The sequence below is a fragment of the Pelophylax lessonae genome (assembly GCF_965119305.1).
Source record: "Pelophylax lessonae genome assembly, chromosome: 4".
NCBI classification, from domain to species: Eukaryota; Metazoa; Chordata; class Amphibia; order Anura; family Ranidae; genus Pelophylax; species Pelophylax lessonae.
In genome coordinates this window covers 179,201,420-179,208,329 of record NC_138771.1, presented here as the reverse complement: position 1 = coordinate 179,208,329, position 6,910 = coordinate 179,201,420, and the positions used below count along the sequence as shown (strand labels likewise).

The following is a 6,910-nucleotide window of genomic DNA, read 5'->3' as shown; positions in this document are numbered from 1 at the left end:
TTGAGGCACCCAACAAACCTTAGTGCCATAGCGATGGCGGTAGCAGCGGAAGTACCCGCCCCGTTGTTATGGCAACCTGTCAATCAAAAGAGAATCACGCGATTCCCTTGGACTTCTGGGATTGATGACGCCGATATCCCAGAAGTCCAAGGGAATCGCCTGATGACAACATCGCCTAGGCAGCCGGGACCGGAAGGGCCGCTGACTTATTTAAAATAAAGTTATTTAGACATAATTTAAAAAAAATGAATATCCATTTAGGGCTGCACTGTGGGTGGGCATGTAAGTAAAAGCAAGTTGCAAATATTGGTGGAAATCCACTTTAAGAGTTTACATCTACTTTCGTTTATAAACCATCCATTATCACTATGGCTTCCACTCCCAATGCTTCTATTACTGCTTATAGACATTTTCAGGAAGAGATCTCTTGCAGCTGATTCTGTCCAAAGGAGAGCTGTTGGGGGAGAAGTAGACCCACATACTGGGAGTCCTGTGAGCACTGCACTGCGGGTCATACATCAACATCGCACAGCACAGCCTGCAATCCCCCTCCATGACAGGTGAGGGCGGAAGTGACGTAGAAGCGCCCTCCACTTCCTATACAGCTGGGATCCATGGAGCGCTGTGTTGCTGCATCCTGGTATCTCGGAGCCTCCATCCTGCTCGCCAAGTACCCGGACTAAAAACAGGAAGTGAGTATCAGGCCCAGTGACAGGAGCGGCGTGCAAAACATCGGCCGTGACCCCGAGCCCATCACATCACCCCGCCATCATTGTTTACATTCTCCTCCATCATCATCACTGATAGAGATGTGTGGGGGAGGGAGGGAGCGCTCAGTGCAGCATCACCACCACCGAGTGTCATTCTGCTACATACATATATACGATCCCTGCATAGGGATCACTGTGCTGGATTTCTGGATCAAGTGTCCTGTACCACCATTGGGATCAAAGTTCAGGAGATGGGGGTCAGGATTAAAGGTGGCCATGCATGTAACCATTCACATCGTACGCTCCTTCGAGGATCGCAGCGGGCAATTATCCAATGTGTTTTATTATCGATCAATCTTATTCCGATTTGTCCGATCAGAAGAACGCGCAATCGTACTAAATATCCATCTTGATTATATGATCTGTTGTAATGATTTTTTTTTCCCAAGTACGCTGTGAGGGATAGATTTTTGCCAATAAATCAAATGGATATCCGATTGTATGGGAAATCAATGCATGTATGGTCACCTTAACGTAGATGTAAACCCATAGGATCGTAGACAGTACCGATTTAACCACACTTCAATAATAACAACTACTGAAAATAAAAACACTATACAACTATTTTAATGGATCGAAATTGGCCGCAGCCCTTTATTATTGGCAATAAAATGAATTGTTTGATCTTATAATCCTAATAATCTTATAATATTAATACACATATACACATACACATATACATATACACATACCCTATAATCTTATAATATTAATACACATATAACCGTTTTTATATTCTTTACCAAATATTTCATACACAGCCAAATATTATATCTTTACACGCATATTAATGAACTATATATCTAGAACTCAGCCATTAAAGCTTGAGTTATAACCATTAAACCAGGACTGTCCCCTTTCACAGAAAGGGATGGATGCCACATAATAAGGACCGCGACAAGGGGGGAGGGTGGGGAGCTTCCTTTTTGCTGACCGCAGACTGGCAGCTATTTCGAAGATTTTTTATTGAATCACTCCAGCCCGGAAGATTTTACCCCCTTCCTGACCAGGCCCTATTTTGTGATTCAGCACTGGGTTACTTTAACGGACAATTGCGCGGTCGTACCCAAAAAAAAATTACGTCCCTTTTTTCCCCACAAATACAGCTTTCTTTTGATGGTATTTGATAACCTGTGCGATTTTTATTTTTTGCGCTATAAACAAAAAAAAAAAGAGCGACAATTTTAAAAAAAAAAAAATCATTTTCATATTCTTTTATATGACATTCCAAAATAAAAAATATTTTTTTTTAACATTTTAGGCCAATTTGTTTTCTGCTACATATTTTTGGTAAAAAAAAACACAATAAGTATATTTTGATTGGTTTGCGCAAAAGTTATTGCGTCTACTAACTACGGGAAATATTTATGTCATTTTTATTCATTATTTATACTAGTAATGGCAGCAATCTGCGATTTGTCCTAACTGACATTTTTGACACTTTTGGGGGTACCAGTGACATTAATACAGTAATCAGTGCTGTAAATATGCACTGTTACTGTAATAATGACACTGGCAGGGAAAGGGTTAACATTATGGGTGATCAAGGGGAGTGATTCTAACTGTGGGAGGGCGTGACTTCTGAAATGGCCATAGAGACCTGTGATCCTATATAGAAGGATCACATGGGCTCTATGATCATTCCAGAGAGAAGAACGGTCGGCTGTGTTTACAACAGCTGACCGTCCTTCTCTCTCAGCGGTGAACGATCGCAGGTGTCAGGCGGCAATCGGAGCCGCCTGCCCGCTACATTGTCTTCCCTGCTGACGAGTGGGGGGCGGGAGCACACCACCGGCAACGCATGCTCGCCCCCTAGACTTCTGAGAGCGAGAAACGTACAGCTATGGCGATTTGCCTGGGAGCTGCTGCCTGCCGTCGTATAACTGCAGTGAGCGGTCGGCCGGCAACAGGTTAAAGTGGTTCTAAAGTCAGAAGGGTTTTTTTTTTATCTTAATTAGTGGTGCACCGAAATTTCGGCAACTGAAATTTTCGGCCCGAAAATGGGCTTATTCCATTTTGACCAAAAATGGGTTAAAGATGCCGATATTAATGATGGCCGCCGCGGGCGCAGCGCAGGTTTCAAAAGACCCGCCTCTGGCCGGCGGCCCACCTCCCGGTGATGTCACTACTACTACGATGTGCATGAATGAACTAACACACCGGGCGGGCGAGCGGCTGCTAATAGCTGTAACTAAGTGAGCCCTTCACTTCCCTATCAGGTGGGTATCTCCGCTGACAGGGAAGTGAAGGGCTCACTTAATTATAGCTATTAACGGCCACTCGCCCGCCCGGTGTGTTAGTTCATTCATGCACATCGTAGTAGTAGTGACATCACAGGGAGGCGGGCCGCGACCAGAGGCGAGTCTTTTGAAAGGAAGGACACAGGAGGAGCTGAGAGTAAGGAGATTGCATTGGGATGGGGAGGGACGCTGAGGCGGGGGGGGGGGGGGGCGCTGAGGCAAGGTTACCAATGGTATTTGTATTATGCAGCATGAGGGGGTTAATGTATTGCCACTGCTGGTCACCGATGCATTTGTGACCGATCAATGGCAGTTAATTAACCCCTTTGTGCTGCATTAGTGCAACCAGTGTTAATTAACACTGATACTGGTTGCACTAATGCAGCACAAAGGGGTTAATTAACTGCCACTGGTGGGTCACTAATGCATCAGTGGCAATACATTAACCCCCTAATGCTGCATAATACAAATACCATTGATAATTAAATTAACCACTTGCCAACCCGTCACAGTACATATACTGCGACAGGGTGGCAGCTACAGGTGTACGTCGCTGCCTGTTTTTGGTGTATGCCCCTCTTCTATCTAGTTTAAAATCATTTGGGGGAAAAAAGTCATTTTCGGTTTTCGGCCAAGGGCATCCTGCATTTTCGGTTTTGGCCCAGAATTTTCATTTCGGAGCATCCCTAATCTTAATGCATTTTATGCATTAAGATAAAAAACCTTTAGTGTGCAGCAGCTCCCCTAATACTTGCCTGAGCCCCATCTCTATCCAGCGATGTTGCACGAGAACATCATCTCTCCTTTCTGATTGGCTGATACATTGGCGGCATTGGGCTTTGCCATTTTTTAATAGCCAATAAAGAAAAATATCATCTCTTTCATTATTTGTTGCTATGTTTTTCAGCCTTCTCATCCACTTTTATTTAATATTTATTTATTTGTAATTTTCTTCTAGTAGGAGTTAGGGGTTATTTTATTTATTTGCTATTATCTATTTACTTTTTTATATATTTATTTTATTAGGTTAGGGTTTGAGATGAGGGTTATTTTTAATTATTTATTATTCTTTATTTATGTGTTTTATTTAGTTTAGTTACTATTTATTTATGATTTTTATTATTTTTTTTTATAGGGTATTGGTGCCAATATTAAGAATTTGCATGAGTATTGGTACTCGTGCAAATGCACCAATACCTGAAACCATCAGGCTCAGTTCTCTCAGCTGTCAGCGGGATCCCCCCACTGACTGTTGAAATGTAAAAAAAAAAAGGCAGCAACTATCAGTTGTTAAAGAGCACGGCTGCCACATCCTTAACAACCGATGACTTATTTACCTGTCTGTGGGGTTCCCCTGTTGACAGCTGAAGTGTAAACGAAGGCCTAGCAATTGCTGCTGATAAAAAAAAAAAAAAAAAACAGCTGGGCAATGTTTAACAATAACATTGCTCAGGAAAATAAAAAGAAACATTGTTTATTTTGTACCTTCCCATTTATTCATCTAAACATCAAAGGGATGAACATCGTTCTGCAGATGAAGTCAATTTAAACTTTAAAGCAACCTGTCAAGTAAAAAAAAAAAAAAAATAAATATATATATATATATATATATATATATATATATATATATATATATATATATATATATATATATATATATATATATAAAATTATTATTATTTTTTTTTTATTAAAAAATAGCTTGTTGAGGTGAGGTATTGAAATGTATAGAGGAACTCAAGGTCAGTCCTGTCCATTTAAGAATTAAATTGCAAATAGGCGCAGAAAAACTGCGCTAGACAGACCCGTCTTCCATAGCCCATGAGGGGTACTAGCGCAGTTTTTCTGCGCCAATTTGCAATTTTTAATTTTAATCAAATGTTTTCCTATTAACCCCTAAAAACTCCTTATTCTCCTTCACCATTTAATTATTATTTTCCTAATGATTTTTTTTTTTTTTTTTTGTTCATTCCTATTTGATAAACTATTAATAATGAAAACATTTTTGCTTGCTTTGTTCAGTAATATTTTTACATCTTTAACATATTTTTACGCGTTTCAGATTTGGGGGAAAAAAAAGCGCAACATTTAAGAAAAAAATAAATGTATTTCATTTGTAAATAACTTTTTAGTGCTTTGTACCATTGCTGACAGCTGAAGTGTAAATAAAAAAAACATTGAGGTAGGTATCGGTAAATGGTATTGTCAAATACCGGTGCTCCTTGTAAAAGAAAAAAATAAATGGTATCGGTGCATCCATATTTATCTATTTTATTTATTTATATTTAATTATTGCATTTGAGCAGAAAATTGCTCGAATCAATCACTTCTATGCATTTCAATGGAACAAAAAACGCTTCAAACACTCACCAATCTGCCTGATTTGACCTACAAAAAAAGCTCCAGAACTTTTTTGAGCTTCAGGTGACTTGTAATGGAGATGTGAACCATCTCCATAGAGAATAATTGATATTTTCTCCTCCAGCGTTTTGGAGCTTCAAGCTCCAAAACGCTGAGGTGCAAATGAGCCATTATTCACACAGTCAGCAATTAGCTCCATGAGAAACTAGTCGCAACTAGGGGGGAGCACAATAAATTAGTTACAACACTTTTCTGGTGGTATGACCCCTTTAAAACTGCCTGCGACTAATTCAGAAAAGACTTGTGACAGTTTTGTTTGGAGATCCAGATAGTCCTTCTTTTCCAAACTAAGAACCTGTTTCTATCACTGCAACTCATTGATAAAGATTTACTGCTAGTTTACACATTAGGAAACTGGTGGTAATTAACCACTTGCCGACCAGCCGCCATAGTTATACAGCGGCAGGTCGGCTCTATTATGCAAAATGACGTACATGTACGTCGCTTCGTGTAATAGATAGTGGGGGTGCTCGTGGGCGCGCCACCGGATGCATGCACACACATTGATTGGCCAGAAGGGGAGCCAATCAGCAGGTCCGGCAGACGCGATGTCTAGCCAGTCACCTGCGATTGGTCCCCATGGAGACAGTACGGTGGCCTGCCTATGTATACAAGGCAGACTGCTGTTCTGTCTCTGTGTTCATCCAGTGAGTCGATCCCCCCATACAGTTAGAAAGCACCCCCTTGGTTTTAACCCCTTTCTTGCCAGTTTCATTAGTACAGTAACGGTGCATATTTTTAGTAGTGATTACTGTAGTAATGTCACTGGTCCCCCCTAAAGTGTCAGGTGTCTGATCTGTCCGCCGCAATGCCACAAAAAATCACTGATCACCGCCATAACTAGTAAAAAAATAAAAGGGTAGCTTAAAGTACTGTGTGACATAAAAATGTGTACCTTGTGACATAAAAATTTGCAAAACCCACCATTTTATTTTCTAGGGCCTATGCTACAAAAATATGTAATGTTTGGGGGTTCTAAGTAATTTTCTAGTAAGAATACTGATTTTTACTTGTAAACAAAAAGTGTAAGAAGAAAGCCCTGGTCTTAAAGTGGATAATGCCTTGAGGTGCTCCTTGGATTTTGGGCCTCTCTGTGTGGCTGGGCTGTGAAAAAGTCTCACATGTGGTATCGCCATACTCAGGATGAGTAGCAGAATGTGTGTTGGGGTGTAGTTGCAAGTATTTCAATGTTTGTAGACTATAACTTTCACACAGACCATATGAAATACACAGATTTGGGCTATTTTTTTTACCAAAGAAATGTAGCAAGATAGAGACTGTAGGTTTGTTCTTAAGTTGAATTTGTATGTCGGAACAGGCACATTTTTTAAGCCAAAAAAAATTTTTTTTAAGATTTTTGGATAGCGTAGGGAAAGGTTAACGCCCCTGTAAGATTTGTTTTGCTGTCTGTGACCCTATTTAGAAGATTTAATCTCACTTTCTGTCCCTATAACAATTGGATTTTGAAAATGTTGGGTT

At 40.3% G+C, this 6,910-nt stretch overlaps 1 protein-coding gene across 1 annotated transcript in view; it reads left to right on the top strand.

Annotated features, from left to right (window-relative positions):
* Positions 1-558: 558 nt before the first annotated feature.
* DMTF1 (cyclin D binding myb like transcription factor 1) overlaps positions 559-6,910 on the top strand; it is a 74,848-nt gene continuing 68,496 nt past the window's right edge. Inside the window, exon 1 of the mRNA XM_082253206.1 lies at positions 559-696. The gene's annotated coding sequence lies outside the window, so the exon portion shown is untranslated. The remainder of the gene's footprint in view (positions 697-6,910) is intronic.